This window comes from Sus scrofa, chromosome 8 (genome assembly GCF_054392235.1).
Source record: "Sus scrofa isolate SSC_HxYL_T2T_F1_AM1 chromosome 8, Sscrofa_HxYL_maternal_Yorkshire_Landrace_v2.0, whole genome shotgun sequence".
Lineage (NCBI taxonomy): Eukaryota > Metazoa > Chordata > Mammalia > Artiodactyla > Suidae > Sus > Sus scrofa.
The window spans coordinates 103,106,785-103,125,466 of record NC_139390.1 but is presented as its reverse complement, the minus strand read 5'-3'; the positions used below and the strand labels follow the sequence as shown (position 1 = coordinate 103,125,466).

The 18,682-nt window shown below is 39.0% G+C and overlaps 1 protein-coding gene and 1 long non-coding RNA gene across 4 annotated transcripts in view; one reads left to right on the top strand and one right to left on the bottom strand.

The window, feature by feature from the left end:
• The window catches only part of MFSD8 (major facilitator superfamily domain containing 8), a 449,919-nt gene that overhangs the window by 310,631 nt on the left and 120,606 nt on the right, over nucleotides 1-18,682 (bottom strand). The gene's annotated exons all lie outside the window — the stretch shown is intronic.
• Nucleotides 1-18,682, top strand: part of LOC102166663 (uncharacterized) — a 52,935-nt gene that overhangs the window by 33,762 nt on the left and 491 nt on the right. For 2 of the 3 annotated variants that reach the window (XR_002346424.2, XR_014813064.1), the window contains exons 4-5: nucleotides 11,771-11,961; nucleotides 17,680-18,595. This is a non-coding gene — a long non-coding RNA (uncharacterized LOC102166663). Of the gene's footprint in view, nucleotides 1-11,770; nucleotides 11,962-17,679; nucleotides 18,596-18,682 lie in introns of those variants that run through there. The other variant, XR_014813066.1, reaches the window with a different exon arrangement.

The window sequence follows — 18,682 nt, the reverse complement described above, 5'->3', positions numbered from 1 at the left end:
CAATGCCGGATCCTTAACCCACTGAACAAGGCCAGGGATCAAACCCACAACCTCATGATTCCTAGTCGGATTCATTAACCACTGAGCCATGACAGGGAACTCCGTTGTTTTTTGTTTTTAATACTGACTTTAATTCCCTCTGTGGTATAATACATCCTTTTTTTTTTTTTTTTTTTTTTTTTTTTTTGTCTTTCCGTTTTTCTCGGGCCACACCCATGGCATATGGAGGTTCCCAGGCTAGGGGTCTAATTGGAGCTGTAGCTGCCGGCCTATACCATAGCCACAGCAACACAGTTTCCGAGCCTTGTCTTCGACCTACACCACAGCTCATGGAATGCCGGATCCTTAACCCACTGAGCAAGGCCAGGGATAGAACCCATGTCCTCATGGATGCTAATTACGTTCATTAACCACTAAGCCATGACGGGAACTCCTAGATATTCCATACATTTTTTTGATTGGGTTGTGTATTTTTTTGATATGTATGCGATGTTTGTGTAATTTGGAGATTAATCCCTTGTTGGTTTCTTCCTTTGCAAATATTTTCCTCCATTCTTTTTTTTTGTTGTTATTGTTTCCTTTGCTGTGTAAAAGCTTTTAAAGTTTAATTAAGTCCCATTTGTTTATTTTTGTTTTTGTTTTCATTACTCTAGGAGGTGGATCCAAAGAGACATTGCTATGATTTATGTCAAAGTGTGTTCTGCCTATGTTTTCCTCTAGGAGTTTTATAGTATCTGGCCTTACTTTTAGGTCTTTAATACATTTTTAGTTTATTTTTGTGTATGGTGTTAGAGAATGTTCTAAGCCATTCTTTTACATGTAGCTGTCCGGTTTTCCCAGCACCACTTATTGTAGTGACTGTCTTTCCTCCATTCTTGCCTTCTTTGTCATAGATTAATTAACCTTAAGTACATGGGTTTATTTCTGGACTTCCTATCCTAGCACAGGGATTTTGGATATAGATTGAAAAAAAAATACACAATCTAAACGTTGAGAATTATGTTTTATTTGGCAGACACAACTGAGGACTTAAGCCTGGGACGTAGCTTCTCAAATAGTTCTGAGAGACAGCTCTGAAGAGGTAAGGGAGGAGGCAGGATATATAGGAGTTTTTTTTAATAAAGACCAGGCAGTCAGAACATCAAAGATTATTGTTAATTAAAGAAAACCAGATATCTCAAGTTATGAAACTTAGTGCTTTTTCATGTATGGAAAGATGCAAGAGTTGGGGCTCACCAAAATCATTCCTCTGATATGTAGGAATGATTTCATTCCTCAGCTATCTGGAGCCAGTATCCTGTGCTTTCTCATCTTGAGTCTCCTCCGGGTGTATCTTTGAGGGTGGCTGCAGTGGCTGAGGGCTGCATCATCCTTGGTTTAAACTGGCAGGCAACATTTTTTTTTTTTTTCATTGGTATGAGTGACTTCAACAAGGTCTTCCCTGGCTACTGGTGCTGCTGGGCTGTGGACCTGGGCAGCACTACTCCACAGTCTTCATTCCCAGCTGGAGAGCCTTACTACCTCTGTAGCAGCAGCAACAAAAAAAACCTCATAGAAAACACTAAAACCTGGCAGGACAGGTTGTCTCTAGGCTTATGAGAAAGGGCTAGAGAAAACATTTATCTATATTACTTGAACTTCCATTTATAATGATAATATATTCATGTATTAATGTAATTGAAACTTTTAAAATTGAAATTGTCAAAGTCCCCAGTCAGGTTATTAATTTCCATAAACTGTTGCTACTTAAAAAATTATCAATTAGACTCTTAAAGCTGGTAAAGAATTTAGTGATTGTGTTAAAGAGATCATTTAACACAATTGTTTTTCAAATAAGGAAACTGAGGTTATATGACTTGCTTAAGCCCACAGAACTAGTTCGTGACAGTAATTCTGCTGATCTTGTGTGCTTTCTGTTGCATTTTTCTTTTTTTTTTCTTTGTCTTTTTGCCATTTCTTGGGCCACTCCTGTGGCATATGGAGGTTCCCAGGCTAGGGGTCCAATCGGAGCTGTAGCCACCGGCCTATGCCAGAGCCACAGCCACACAGGATCTGAGCCGCATCTGCAACCTACACCACAGCTCACGGCAACACCGGATCACTAACCCATTGAGCAAGGGCAGGGACCTTACCCGCAACCTCATGGTTCCTAGTCAGATTCATTAACCACTGAGCCACGATGGGAACACCTCTGTTGCCTTTTTCAAGGCATGTCTTACATGGAGTAATTTACAGATATTTAAGTGAATACTTTGTGAATTTCTTCAAATGCAGGTACCCATGTAACCAATTTCAAAGCCATATATATTATTTAGATCCTGTGATGTAATTTCCCTCACCCCTGGACATTCCCTTGTGCTAGGAAACTCTTTGAAAACTTTACCCTTGTTCATTAGTGTGTATTAGTAAGAATTCAAAATCTTACATTTCATATATCCATACACTTTCCATTTCTCAGCAAAGATACATCTTCGTGTGTAAGAGTGTACATACTTCCTTAAAAACTGAAATAAGGTTTCACAAAGTCACATGCTCTTCTTCTTATCCTTTACAGCCAGTTCCTAATTACTGAAATTACTAATTGGTGTTCCTTGTTAATAATCATTTGCTCCAGTTGGTCTTTAGCCTGACATAATTATCATTACATACAAAATTATTCTTCAGTTGTTTGATGCTCAAGCCCCAGACATATTTAGAGTCAAAATACATGTCTTTTTTTTTTTTTTAACTAAGCAGTTTCTATATTAAAATCTTGGAAGTTCTGTAAGAATAAGACATATTGGCTAAAACCAGTGCATCTGAGCATGGGCAAGTTTGGTCTGCTGTGGTTTGTGTTAACTAGAAAAGCTTTTTAACTGAGTTGGTAGTGAGTCAACACAGCTATAGTCTGTCAGCTTGGCTCCTTGTGCATCCTTTTCTTTCTCTTCAGGCTTGGTGAATGGTGTGTGTGTGTGTGTGTGTGTGTGTGTGTGAGAAAGAGAGAGACTGTTGTCTGGCAGTGTACCAGTGTGTTGATGAACAATTTTCAAAACTTACTCCAAATTTTAAAGTATAGAAAACGTCCTCTGTCTTGAGTGAATCTCAATCCATATAAGTTTGACATCTAAAGCAGTATAGTCTTCTTTCCACAGAATTATTCTAAAACCCCTAGGGCCACACACATGGCATGTGGAGGTTTTCAGGCTAGGGGTCAAATCGGAGTTGTAGCTGCTGGCCTGTGTCACAGCCACAGCAATGCAGGATCTGTGTCTTCAACCTATACCACAGCTCACAGCAATGCCAGATCCCCAACCCACTGAGCAAGGCCAGGGATCAAACCTGCACCCTCATGGATGCTAGTCAGATTCGTTAACCACTGAGCCACTACAGGAATTCCAAGACACAACATTTCTTTTGTAGTTTCTTAGCCAGACATCTAATTTCCTCATGAAGAAATCTGAATATAATCTTGAAACATGACACAAATCCAAACTGAGGAATATAATACAAAATAACTGGCCCATGTTTTTCATATATGTCAATGTCATAAAAGATAAAGAAAGATGGGGAGTTCTTCCAGATTAAAGGAAACTAAAAGAGACAACATGACTAAACACGGTACATGGTCCTGGACTGAATCCTGAACTAGAGCAGGTAATGCTAGAAAAGGACAATGTTGTAACAATGGATAATTGAAATATAGACTATATGTTATTTAAAGTATTATATACATGTTAAATTTCCTGAATTTAATAACTCTACTGAAATTACACAAAAGAACATCCATGTTTTTTAGGAAAAATGCACTGAAGAATCAGAGAGTGTATGGGCATGATGTATGCCACTTGCTCAGAGGATTCAGAAAAAAAATATGTACATCTATAGGGAAAGAAAGCAAGTAATAAAACAAATGTAGCAAGATGTTAAAAATCAGTGCCTACAAGTAAAGGGGATAGGAGCTGGGGGTGGGGGGGGGAGTTCTTGGCATCATCCTTGCAACTTTTTGTAGTTTTAAATTATTTCAAAATAAAAACTTTTCTTAGAGAAAAGACTCCGTAAAACTTCAAAGCCCTGGCGTAGGCTGGTGGCTACAGCTCCCATTAGACCCCTAACTTGGGTACCTCCATATGTTGCAGGTGTGGCCCTGGAAAGACCAAAAAAAAAAAAAGTGTTATCTAACTTCTCCACAGTATAGTTACTATTTTCCCCCTTACAATTGATAAGCAACCTGAGGGGAGATGTGTTAAGAGCACATAAATATGCGCCTTATCCTACTCTTCCCTTCAGACTTAGTATCTATCTTGGCTCCTTTTAAAAGCCGCATTTGTCAGGAGTTACATATACCCTAAGTAAATAGGAAAACTTGAGTGATTTTGCTGAGATTGTACCTTTGCCTGTAATACCCTCATTCAAACCTGTTTAGTTTGTACCACAGTTTAAGCCTATTTCAAAATGCTATTTCCTTCCCTGTTTGTAACTAGATTTAATGTTTTCCTCCTTGACCTCCAGGAACACTTTGTACTTTTCTTGAGGGACATAATAACTTCTACTTCCTGCTTGTACTTGTAAAGGAAGAAAATGGTGTACTTCCTTTATCCCACTTACCAGACAGCCAGGGCCTTGAGGGCATGGACTGTGTCCTAATCATTTCTGCAACCTTTGCTGGGCTCAGAAGAGGCAGTCAATGGGAGGAATGTGATCAGTGTTTGTTCACGAAATGCATGTTTAGGCCTTCTACTCACTGCTTCTGATGTGCCAGTTGAATGCTCAGCTGCATATTTCAAGAACTCAGTTTCATCTCTTTAACATCTCTATACCTCCTGTTTAATGTGTTGCTATTTTGCCCCTGAAGTAAGAAGGGAAACCCTTCGTTGTCTTTCATTTCCGTATTCTTAGCTCAGGTGTTAAGAAAAGCATTGTTGAGTGAATGACTTGCTTCCTTACTGTGAGGATTGTGTTTTGTGTTTTCCTCCAAGTCTCTTACTAGGGCAGTGGGCCAGCTTCTCATTGCTTTGACAAGAAGGTGCAATGAGGTCTGCTCTTCCTCTGGGGCATTCTTCTGACACTCATTAAGGGTAACTCCGTTTGTATATTGATAGGAGAGCACATCCCTCCCTAAGGATTCCTTTGTGTATAGGCTTTAGAAACTGAAAGTATAGCCTGCCAAAATCACAGGAGTTAGGAGCCAAGGTTATTAATTTGTTCAGATAGTATTAATTTGTTCTGCCAAGACATGTAAGAATAAGCATTAATTTAGTTTGTAAGTTTAATGAATGATTAAAAGAACCAATTTTTTTAATTTTTCTATTTTTTATCATTTATATATATATATATATATATTTTTTTTTCCTACTGTACAGCATGGTGACCCAGTTACACATACATGTATACATTCTTTTTTCTCACATTATGTGTTCCATCATAAGTGCCTATACAGAGTTCCCAGTGCTACACAGCAGGATCCCATTGCTGATCCATCCTGAAGGCAACATTCTGCATCTATTTACCCCAAGAACCCAGTCCCTCCCCTTCCCTCCCCCTCCCCCTTGGCAACCACAAGTCTATTCTTCAAGTCCATGATTTTCTTTTCTGTAGAAAGGTTCCTTTGTGCCGTATATTAAATTCCAGATATAAGTGATATCATACGGTATTTGTCTTTCTCTTTCTGACTTACTTCACTCAGAATGAGAATCTCTAGTTCCATCCATGTTGCTGCAAACAGCATAATTTGTTCTTTTTTATGGCTGAAGAGTATTCCATTGTGTATATATACCACATCTTCCTGATCCAGTCATCTATCAGTGGACATTTGGGTTGATTCCATGTCTTGGCTATTGTGAATAGTGCTGCAGTGAACATGCGGGTGCATGTGTCTTTTTTAAGTAGAGTTTTGTCTGGAAATATGCCCAAGAGTGGGATTGCTGGGTCATATGGTAGTTCTATGTATAGATTTCTAAGGTACCTCCATACTGTTCTCCATAGGGGTTGTACCAGCTTACATTCCCACCAACAGTGCAGGAGGGTTCCCTTTTCTCCACACCCCCTCCAGTATTTGTTATTTGTCGACTTATTAATGATGGCCATTGTGACTGGTGTGAGGTGGTATCTCATGGTAGTTTTGATTTGGATTTCTCTAATAATCAGAGATGTTGAGCATTATTTCAAGTGCTTGTTGGCCATCTGTATAAAAAGAACCAAAACTGTAAGTAGATCAATCAAATCTTATGGTACGACTAACTTGAGATTATACTGGAAAAAGTTGTCCAGACAGATGACACTAGACTGCTTGTTACTTTATATAGAAAATTTATAAAATACATAAAATCCATGTTTTATAAAGTATTTTTTTATGTTAAGTTTTAGAAATGGATGAAGCTATATCATTCTTCATAGTGGGGCTTTTCTTTAGATTATGAATTGGTCTTTTATTTTAAAAATAATTTAAAAATTTTATAGCAGTTTTAGATTTTCAGAAAAGTTCCACAGATAGTACAGAGAACTCTTACATATACCTCTTATTTCCTCTATTGTTTAACTCGTACATTTGTCACAAGGTAAACATAAACATTGGTATATTCTTATTAACGAAACTTAATACCTTGTTCACATTTCACCAGTTTTCCTCTAATGACCTTCCCTTTGTTCTGGGACACCATATTACATTTACTTAATATATCTCCCTAGCTGCCTCTGGTCTGTGACAGTTTCTCAGACTTTCCTTGTCTTTGATGGCCTTGACAGTTTTAGAAGTGTTAGTTGTGTTTTTTGGGAGAACGTCCATCAGTTTGGATTTCTTTAATGTTTTCCTCGTAGTTTGGCAGAGGTCAAGGGTTTTTGGGAAGAAGAGCACAGCATTTTCATTACATTATGTTAAGGTTACATACTGTCAACATGATTTATTATGTTGATGTTAACCTTGCCAAAGTGGTTGGGTTTGCTCTCCTGCAAGTTACTTTTCCCTCCTTTTCCACACTCTACCTTTGGGAAGCCAGTCACTATCGCCAGCCTACACTAAAGGGAGTAATGGGGTGGAAAGTTAAGTTTCACCTCTTGGAAGGGGGACTGTCATCATAAATTATTTGGAATTCTTCTGTAAGGGAGATTAGTTTCTTTTCATTTATTTATTCAATCATTTATTTATATCAGTATGAACCCATTAATATTAATTTTATACTTTGGGTTATAATAAAATTCTTATTTGTTTTGTTGCTCAAACTGTTCAAATTTTGGCCATTGGAAACTCTTTCAGTTGCTGTGTCTCTGATGTGCCTCCATCGTTTTTGTTTTTTGGGCACTTCCTTTCTTTCTAGTACTACAGGATGCTCTAGGCTATCTTATGTATTCTCTGCTCCAGCCTTGGAATCAGCCATTTCTCCAAGGAGTCATGGTTCATTTTGTAGGAGAATGGTATTAGAAGGCAAAGATCTGGTCCATTTTTTGATAATATAATAATTTTGGAAATGAAAGTAAGAGATGCAAAGAGGTAGTGAGCATAGGCTTTGATAGCAGCTATTTGAATGACTTTGAACCATAGCTTTGCTGTGAATTAGGCTGATCAACCATCCCAGTTTGCCTAGGACTGAGAGTTTTCCAGGGATGTGGGACTTCCAGTGATAAAACAAGGATGAGTTGGCTACCTTAGTCATAGAAATGACTATGTCTCTTGGTAGCAAGGGACAAAAATCCAAATAAAACTACCTCAGTTTTAAAAAAGGGGATTTAGGAATTCCTGCTGTGACACAACAGGATTGGTGGCATCTTGGGAGTGCTGGGATCCAGCTTTAGTCCCCAGTCTGGCACAGTGGGTTAAGGATCTGGTGTTGCTGTACCTGTGGCTTAGGTCACACCTGTGGCTTGGATCTGATCCCTGGCTGGGGAACTCCATATACCTCAGGGCAGCCAAAAAAAAAGGGGAGGGGGATTTAAAATAAATAAATAAATATGTATATTCATATATCCAGATATATGCATATATACTTATAAAAAGGGGGACCTAATGGCTTATATAACTGGGAGGTCTAATGATGAAGGGGTTTCAGGAAGAGCTGGATCAAGGGATCAAATGATGTAATTAAGTTTCCTCTGACTCCATGTTTCAGCTCTGCTTCTCTCTGTTACTTCTTTCTTAGGCTTTCTATATGTGGTGGGGAAAGTAGAGGCTTTCTTTAATGGAGATGAAGAGCTGTACTTATCCCCTAGGACAGGGATGAAAACTGAAATGCCTAAAGAGGTGAGGGATATAGTGTAAATGAGTGGAACAGATTGAATAAAGATAATAGAGAGTGATGGGAACAGTAAGGGGAACCTTTAGTTGTTGATGCTATGCAGGAAGGCAAGTTCACTATTACCAGATACTCCAGTTCTTCAAAAGAAGCTAGAAATGTGAAACCCTGATTTTTTTTTTTTTTTTTTTGGTCTTTTTGCCATTTCTTGGGCCACTCCTGCGGCATATGGAGCTTCCCAGGCTAGGGGTCTAATTGGAGCTGTAGCTTCCAGCCTACACCAGAGCCACAGCAGCGAGGGATCTGAGCTGCATCTGCGACCTACACCACAGCTCATGGCAATGCCAGATCCTTTACCCATTGAGCAAGGCCAGGGATCGAACCCACAACCTCATGGTTCCTAGTTGGATTTGTTAACCACTGAGCCACGACGGGAACTCCGAGAAATCCTGATTTTTAGATGTAGTGACTGACTCAATAACAACAACACTATTTATACCAAGAAACTATACTCATAGGGCAAATACTTGTGGGCTACCAGTTTATAACCTCTGCCTTCAGAAGTCCAGGGCTACTTCCTGGCTGCCTGAGGACGTACTTGGGTACATAACGTGTGGAAGGTTGTTTATTAGTGTTCTCAGGGTATATTTACTTTTTTTTGAAAATAGATCCCATTTAACTTCTATTGGTGAATTCACCAAGCACTTGCTATGTGCCTGGCATTGTGCTAAGCAATTTACACATTTCTTTTATTTATTTATTTAAAAAATTTAAAAAATGATTTTTATTTTTTTCCATTATAGCTGGTGTACAGTGTTCTGTCAATTTTCTACTGTACAGCAAGTTGACCCAGTCACACATACACATATGCATTCCTTTTTCTCACACTATCATGCTCCATCATAAGTGACTGGATATAGTTCTCTGTGCTATACAGCAGGATCTTGTTGCTTATCCATTCCAAAGGCAACTGTTTGCATCTATTAACCCCAAATTCCCAGTCGATCCCACTAGCTCCCCCTCCCTCTTGGCAACCACAAGTCTATTCTCCATGTTCATGATTTTCTTTTCTGTAGAAAGTTTCATTTGTGCTATATATTAGATTCTAGATATAAGTGGTATCATATAGTATTTGTCTTTCTCTTTCTTCAGTTTCCTGTTTCAGTATTTTATAGTTTGTAGCACATAGGTCTTTCACCTCCTTGGTTAGATTTATTCCTAGTGTTTTTAAACGTGATTTTAAATGGGATTTAAAAATTTTTATCTTTCTGATATTTCATTGGTAGTATAAAGAAATGCAACAGATTTATTTGTATTAATGTTGTATCTTTATGCCTATTATTTTCTAGTTCCTAGGTAAGTTTATATATTGTACCACCATTCAGTTCACATAGCAGCACTGTGAAACTGAGCACTGTAATTGGTTTGCTCATGTTCTCACAGTGCATTTATCTCCTCGCTATTGAACATCTACTGTGTGCCAGGTCCTATTCTAGTAAGAACTTAGTCTTACCGCATAAGGAAATGAGGGAGAGATTAGGTCCATATGTGAAGAGTTATAGGGTGAAAATAACATGAAGATACAATCTAGGGAAACACCCAAGCTTTGGAGAGTCAGGGGAAGAGGAAAAAGGCCCAGAAGAATATAGATAAAGTGCAGTTATGGGGAGGAAAGAAATCAGGAGAGCATCATTTTGCAGAAGAGGAGAGAGAAGTAGAACTAGAAGGAAGAAATATTTATCTTGCCAACAATGTCAGATGCTGCAGAATGAGCAAGTATATGAAAAATGAACAAGTCTCTCAATTTTTTGGTGAGTTGGTTAGATGAATTACAGAAAAATAAGAAGAAAGTAGCATCAGCATGGCAGTGTGTATTGAAGCCAGATTTTTTAGAATTAAGGAATAAGTGGGTGAAAAAATTGAGGCAATGGACAGAGGTAGTTTAGTAAACATGGGGATAGAGAGACAGTGATTGACAAAGTGGGAAGGGTAGGAGACGAAGGAACAGGGGATTCTAGGGAGGCAGTGACCATGGAACAAGCCTGGATAGGAAAGCAAATCAAGCTGAACTAACATAGATTATAGGATTTGGGGCTATTATGAAATTCAAAGGGCAGGGTGATGAAAGAATAGGAAAGTCGATGAGATGGCAGGTTATGATTTTAAAGGGTGAATTGAATTTCACTTAAAGAATTTAGAAAAGGGATAGTATTAATGATAAAGAAAACTAAGGTTTGACTATAGGAGTCAAATCCTTTGAAAAGAAGCTGAGATAGAATGAAGACAATTTGCTTGGATGGAAGAATAGGGAAGCCAGTGTCCTGCCAGGGTCATCAATAAGTACAAATTTTCCCACCTGCAGAGGAAGATCCAAGGATGTTGGTGGAGGACTGGGTATGAAAGAAGATATGGATCCTGATTCTGAAGCAATTGGGGAGGATCCTTTAGGTCTACAGACAACTATGAAGAGGGACAGCAGATAGTGGGGAAATCAAATGGGCTTCACCCGAGATTAGGAGAGGTTATTAAATAAAAGTTTTAGAAAATAGGAGAGTCAGTATGTGAGGTTTAAAGCATAAAGAATGCTTATTCACATTAGAGACATTAAAGAAATAGATTAAGTGAAATAAGATGGTTGATAGCTAGAGTACATTTGGATGGGGATTAAAATGCTGGAGGATGCTAGAAAGGAGAGGAAGAAGGATAACAAACATTTGAGAAGAGGCTGGAGGGGATGGGGGATTCAAAAAAAGTCTAATTGGAATTCTGGCTAGATTATAGTTCCATGTGTGCCCTAAAGTGGATCTAAACCTAACATAAGTAACTATAGCTCAAGTGTGTCATGCCATACAAATATTTTGGAATACACAATGGAGCTGTTGTGCAATAGTGTCTGAAATGCTTACTTTGGATTGACTAATCAAGGAATAATCAACCTGAGAGGGTCAGGAGAGTTCTCCCTCTTTTTAATGCAGCAAATGTCACCATGCACCAGCACTGTTTTAAGAGTTGTGGTAGCTACATAAATAATTCTGTGCCTAGGAGGAATAATTGTCAAAATTTTTTGGGGGTAGTTTACTTTCTTTTAAATATTGTAGAATTTTTAACAAGTTCTGATTTTGGGGGGATACCTGTTATTCTACTTTAAAAAGTGCAAAATAGGAATTCCTGTTGTGGCTCAGTGGTTAACGAATCCAACTAGGAACCATGAGGTTGTGAGTTCAATCCCTGGCCTTGCTCAGTGGGTTAAGGATCCGGCATTGCCATGAGCTGTGGTGTAGGTTGCAGCCGTGGCTCAGATCCTGCATTGCTGTGGCTCTGGTGTAGGCTGGTGGCTACAGCTCTGACTCGACCCCTAGCCTGGGAACCTCCATATACTGCGGGAGCAGCCCAAGAAATGGCAAAAAGACAAAAAACAAAAACAAAAACAAAACAGAACAAAAAAAGTGCAGAATAGTTTTGTATGTATGTTTGTGTGTGAGTGTAGTGTTTAATAAAAAAGCAACTTTGATCAGTGAGAGGAAGTCCACCCAACTTTTAAAATCAACTTTTTTTCTTCTGAATTTCAGGACTCCATCCCCCCCATGGTTGTAAGCATAGTTGATACAACACAGGATCCTGCACATAAGTCCAGCCTTATCATACCTTAGTAGAGTGACTTGTCGAAGCTACTTAACTTTCATCAGCTTCAGTTTCTTCACTTGTAAGATGGGATGAGAACAACATCTTCCCCAAAGATCAAACACAAGGATGAAGTGAGGTAAGGTATTTTAATTCATTGACTTTGAGGGCTGGGTGCTAGGAGTTTACCATTTTGACACTTCTCACTGGGGAATTCAGAGGTACATCAGAGTGTGAGAACTTAATGGTCTAGGATATGTCTACTTTCTCATCTAGGTCTCTGGAATGTCATAAGGGTTCTATAACCAAGAATAAAACTGCAGTGCTTATTTATAGGAGATTAGGGAGAGTCTTATGAGCCACTGGGAGAATCAACTCACTGCAGGGCCTTCGGTGTGGCCCTTGAAACTTGCTCCTGATTTCCTTCTTGAGCTGCCACAATCCACTGGCTGATCCTTCTTGAGACGCAATGCCAGTTCCTCGTCATAATAGTGAGATTAACCCTGATTTAGAAATCTTGCTTTCCTGGCAGGAGCAGAGTTCATTTCTATTTATAGCAGATCTTTGGACTAGAACTCTCTCACTTTGCCTCTGAACTGATTCTTTTAGCTCAGGAATTTTAAAATCAGTTCTGATTCAGAGGTTAGGAAGACAATCCCAGAGTGGCCTTCTAACTCTTCCTTTAGGCCTTTCATACTTCAAATCTACATTTAGTCTGGAAGCTGTATTGCTTTTTTATTTTTATATTTTGTAATTTTTTAATTTTATTTTTTAGGGCTACACTCAGAGCATACAGATGTTCCCAGTCTAGGGGTCTAATCAGAGTTGTGGCTGCCGGCATACACCACAGCAATAGCAACAGCAGATCCAAGCCGTGTCTGCGACCTACACCACAGCTCACTGCAATACCAGATCCTTAACCCACTGGGCAGGGCCAGGGATGAAACCCGCATTCTCATGGATACTCCTCGGGTTTTTTACCGCTGAGCCACAATGGGAACTCCTGTACTGCTTTTTTAGATATGGATGTTGAGGAATTAGGAAATTAGCTTTCATTTTGCTAATTAGCTTTCTAAATAAGATTATCCTTTTCACAAGATTATAGAACTGGATTAATCCAAAGAATAGCTAAATATTTTTTTAGCCCTCAAAGCATTACCTAGATCTTTACTTATCTTCCCCTCCTCACTTCTCTCCTCCCCACTACCCCTCTTTTCTGTTCTCTTCCTTTTCTTTTCTCATTCATCTTTTATCTGTCATCCATTTTTCAGTCTGCTTATCCTATTCTTTCCTTCCTTCCTTCCAGTCCCATTCTCCCTCCTTTCCTTCTTATCTATCTATCTATCTATCTATCTATCTATCTATCTATCTATCTATCTATCTATCATGGGTCTTTGTCTACCTGTATTTTGTTTTGTTTTGATGGGATTGGGAGCAAAGGTTATAAGGGAGGAGTAATTATCTAAAGTTTTAAATATCATTGAAGTTCATTTGACATTTTGCATGTAGGCAGATCATTTATACTTATATGCTGAAGGCTAGAATTCCTGGTGACAAGAAAACGGTTATTCTCCTTTACCTCTTCAGAAGAAGAGAAACTAATGGCTACAGCTCCTCACCTGGCCTCATTTTCCAGTTGCTGTAGAACTTTCTCTTCTGAGAGTTCCTGTTATTGCTCAGTGGAAATGAATCTGACTAGGATCGATGAGGATGCAGGTCTGATCCCTGGTTAAGGATCTGGTGTTACTGTGAGCTGTGGTGTAGGTTGCAGATGAGGCTCTGATCCCGTGTTGCTGTGGCTGTGTTGTAGGCCAGCGGCTATGGCTTCAGTTCGACCCCTAGCCTGGGTACTTCCATATGCCACAGGTGTGGCCCTAAAAAGAAAAAAAAAAAAGAACTTTCTGTCCTGAGATAAACTGTGGCCCTTCTGTCTGCATCTCCCATCTGGGGGAGCAACTATCAGCCTACTGGTGCTCAGGTTGTGACAATAGTGCAATGAAGGGGGAGAACAGAGTCTGCAGGTCTCAAAAGCAACTGGTATTCCCGGTGAAACTGCTCCTTCCCCAGCTAGCACTGCTCATTGAACAGCTTACTGCCTAAAATGACCTGTTTCCCAAGGAGTCCCTCTTCTATTCTCCAGGCCCAAACACCCTTGATGAAATACTAAATAATGACCCCACACCTCCCAGCTAAATACTCTGGACGACAGTGGTTACTCACCTTCCTTCAGTTTTTCAGGACTACTCCCAACGAGACCCCATATCCTAGTTATCTCAGTTAGCAACCTCCCAGATCATCACTACCTGTTGTTTATCTTGACATACGACTTTCTACCTCCCTAATCTGACTCCATCCCCTAATATTTCCTATGATTTTCCAATTCCTTCATTATACTCTCTGGAATTTCTGGCTTGCTATCAGCCAGCTCTCCTATGTCCCAGACTCTTCTCTGAGTGTTTGCATTCCTTTTTCTTCTAGCTGAAACCTAGCTGTCCCTTTCAAATGGAAGATGTCTTTTTTTTCACCTCTTATTTGCCCCAGGACTTGTAGTAGAGCAGGTGTCTTTTTGTTTCCTTTTGATCCTTCTAAGCCATCTGTTTGAAGACCCAAGTTCATTGAGCTCATGTTTTTAGATTTATCACCTAACATCTCTCCCAAATCATCTTCGAGAATATCTTTGCCATCTCTTGTCATACTTTTGTGACTGTGTCATATAGTTTACTGTCTTTATTTATTTCTACAATTAGTTCTCTTATCTCTGTAGATGATCTACTCAAGATTCTGGTCTTTTACTTTCTTGCACTTTTTCAACTTCAGTAATTTCCTTCATCCCACTACAGCCCATATTGCTACTCTCATTGTTACACGGTAACATTATTATTGTTCTTTACCAGTAGCCTCTCCTCCTTCAAAAATCTCTGGACAGCAGGCATCATCCCATTCTCTGATCACCACCTTCTGAGCCTCAGTCTCATTCCTACCAGTTCCTTTGGAACTGTTCTTTGACACCGTAGGGACATTCAAGCCATTGACCCTATGTTTTTTTTTTTTTTTTTTTAAATTTCCCTTCATCTTCATATTGTCACTTTCCTTCTTGCTCAGCTAGTTTCCATAATCTGGCATTGTAATAACACATCTTTGCAGAAAAGCTGAACTTCATTGCCCTCTCTCTTTCCATAGAACTCATTTGCAAAGACTCAGCCTTGTGAAACCCAGTTAACCTATGCTGTGACTACATGAAGATCTCTTGATAATTCACTTAAATATAATTGAATATATGACATATTTTGATTAGTAACTGTTGATTCTTGATGGAGTAGATAAATATCTCCTGCCTTTTGGAATCTCTTTCTCCTTTAAACCACCATATTTTTCTCCAGATTTTCTCTGATATTCCTTTTATCACATGGGTAGAAATTTTGGACTTTTGCTGGTCCTTGTTCTTTACTCAACCTCTGTGCTGGAACATCCCAGCATTGGGAACATAGACTCTGGAGTCAAATTGCTTGGGTTCAAATTCTGATTATGTCATTTCCTTGAAGTATGACCTTGAGAAATGACCTTTGGAAATGTACTGTATCATTTCCCTCTTTGAAAAATGAGGGAAACTCATAGTACTTGCTTCCTAGAAATATTGTAAGGATTAAATGAATTAATATATACTGAATATCTTGAAGGATATCTGTTTTATTAGTGATATATATTAATGTGCTATATTAACGGCAGTTTGTTATTATTCCCCTTGCTTAATTATTTGGTTTTAAAGTGAAAAAGGACTTGCTTTTAGAGTCATGGAGCTGTAAAATGCCATGCCAATTAATAGCTTCTGGTGGTCCTTTTCTCTGCCATGTGGAGAAAGTCAGCTTTAGAAGAATGAGGTCAACACATAAAAGTAGCTAAGAAGTGAGTGGTATAATAGTTAGCATTCCTGGTTGTGAACATCAAAATCAATTCCAATAGTCCAGCTAAATTAAACAAAATGGATTTATTAAAAATATTAAATAGCTTGAAGAATTTCCATGATAACTGGAAAACATGCTTGTTATTTCACTGCCATGTACTTAGCATCCAGGAATAGTATAGCTGAGAACACTGACTAACCCCATTGAAAAATTATTCTATCAGAAACACCATTCCTACTACCTCTGCTACTTAACATGTCCCCAATCCTGAACATGATGGCAAAATCTATGTCAGTGATGCCCCAGAAGAATAAGAAAACTTGACCGCTATTACAGTCAGAAAATCAGTCCCCCAGTACAAGGCCAGCACTGCTTGTTGATCCCATCTACACTCAAATCTTGTATGGCTGTATCTGCTCAGCAAAGCCTAGGTCATACGCTTTTACTCTAGCTGCAAAGCAGTCTGGTAAATGTAATTTTTTATATTCTACTTTTGGAAGGCAGGATTCACAATGTGGAAAACTATAAGAATATGAGAATGGTTTTGGGCAGGCACAAATGATGTATTTCCAATATAGATTTGTGTCATGAAGGGGAGACCTGTTAACTTCATGTGAATCCCTTGGTCCAGCTGCACCTAAGCCTACTCCTTGGACCTTCCTGTTTTATGAGAGGATAAGTTTCTACCTTTAGTTAAGATGGAGTTATTTATTTATTTATTTTTGCTTTTTAGGGCCACACCTGTGGCATACGGGAGTTCCCAGGCTAGGGGTTGAATCGGAGCTGCAGCTGCCAGCCACAGTGACATAGAATCTGAGCAGCATCTTCAACCTACACCACAGTTTATGACAATGGTGGATTCTTAACCCACTGAGCAAGGCCAGGGATTGAACCCACATCCTCGCGGATACTAGTTGGATTTATAACCTGCTGAGTCACAATGGGAACTCCCAAGATGGAGTTTTTGGGTCAGTTTTGTTTAGTGTTCTTATAAGTACAACTTCTTCTGAATCAAGCCCCACTATTATCATATCTTTTCAATTGGTCTTTACTCTAGGCCTGCCCTCCCTCCCTTACGTTCGTTTTCTTCTCTGGAGTTGGATAATCTTTCATAAAAGTAGGTCTGTTTATGTCACTCTTCTAGTCAAAACCCTTGCTGGCTTTCTGTTGCTTTAGGATAACAACCATAGTCTTAGCACAGTGTACAGCTCTGTGTAATCTGGGCCCTGCTCAGTTTAGATTACCTTTTTGCTACTTTCTCTGTTCAGGTCTTCGTAGACTTCAATTCATTCTCTATACACATCACCTTTCCTTTTCATTTTTTTTCTGTGCATTCAGACAGTTTCTTGCCCTCCTTACTGAGGACTTAAGCCTGGGTTACAACTTCTCAGATAGCTCTGAGGGACTGTTCCAAAGAGATAAGGGAAGAACCAGGGTGTATAAGAGTTTTTGAAAAAAAGCAAAAAGCAAGCCCCACGCCTGCCCCACCAACCAAATTAGGCAGTTGAACATCAAAAAATTACTGCTAGTTAAAAACCAGACATCTCTAGTTAATGAATTTAGTGCTTTTCTATGTATGGGGAGATGCAAGAGTCTGGGTCTATTGAAGCTGTTCCTTTGATATGCACCTTAAGTGTCAGGCCAGTTATGTGTTTCTCTCAGTCCTGAGTTCCCCTCAGGGTTTAACCTTGTGAGTGGCTGGAGGCTTGATGGAGGCAATATCCTTTGTTTACTGAAATGGCAGGCAGCATTCTTTGTCCACAAGTCCTCAACTTGCTTCTTTTTGGGGTTCTTGAGAGAATCAAATGATGTGCTTTGTAGGAGCTATTCTAGTGTAAGGGATTACTCAGCTACTTTTTGCATGTGTCACAGTCCTGGGCTCTTCCCCTGAGATAATGTTTTTGCTGCTCAAGCCAGGAGTGACTTAAACTCACCTGTCTCTCTTCCATTGTCAGATCTGTCCCTCCTGATGTATCTCAGCTGCTGCTGTTCTTCTCCTTCCCTGGAGGCACTGGAGCTGCATTATGCTTTAAAAGATGGACCATAAAGCCTTTGTTAAGTTGTCCCTATAATATATCCTTTATGTCTGTACTTAGATGAGACTGTAACCCCTAGAGGAGCAGAGCCAAGTTGTTAGCTCGCATTCGTGGTTCTAAATTCAGTGCTCTGAGCAGATCGGGTTTATCCTTATGACGATGATGAAGAGGAGTTGGAAGATTTTTCTTCCATTATATCAAATGCAACTACTGAGTTTTATAGGCTCCCTCTTAGAATTTTCTGGATGGTCTCCTCTTTTTCTCATTTGAATACCTTACTCCCCTGGAGTAAAATGCAGGATTGAGAGGTAAATGATCTGAAAACAAATGTACGGTAATACATTCACTTTGGCTTACAAAAATAAAACAACCCAAACCTAGTTTTTCTTACAGTCTTTAAATCCAGATGGTAGTAAAATTTGACATTTCAATTCTGTTTGTGAAATTCATTTTGTTTTTAAATTGGGAAGAACCATAGAGCTAAAAATTGTCTGAAGTACTAGGAAGGCCTGGTGAGACCTCTTTAAGAATGTTATTAATAAAGGACTTGGTATTTTAAAGTGAATGTAAAGGCACTGTAGACAGAGACTGCAAATAACCATAATGGATGTGAATAAGGGTCGTGATATCAAGAAGTAATGTGCTACCCTATACCTAATATGAAAAAGAGATTTGGCTTGGACAATGAAAGAAAAGGGAAATCTGGACAAAAATGTAGACTGTTTTGGTAGCCAAATTTAGTTAATATTTTTTAGTGTGCTCATTTTTGTTTATAAGTCTCATTGCAAAAGATAAGTTATTGTTCTCAGTAAATCTGTCTTTGTAAAATTCTTAAATTTAGATCATGTAGGGTCTTTTTATAAATAAATATCTATACTGTAAGGATCCAATTTAATTGATTAAACTCAAAATTTAGAGGTCC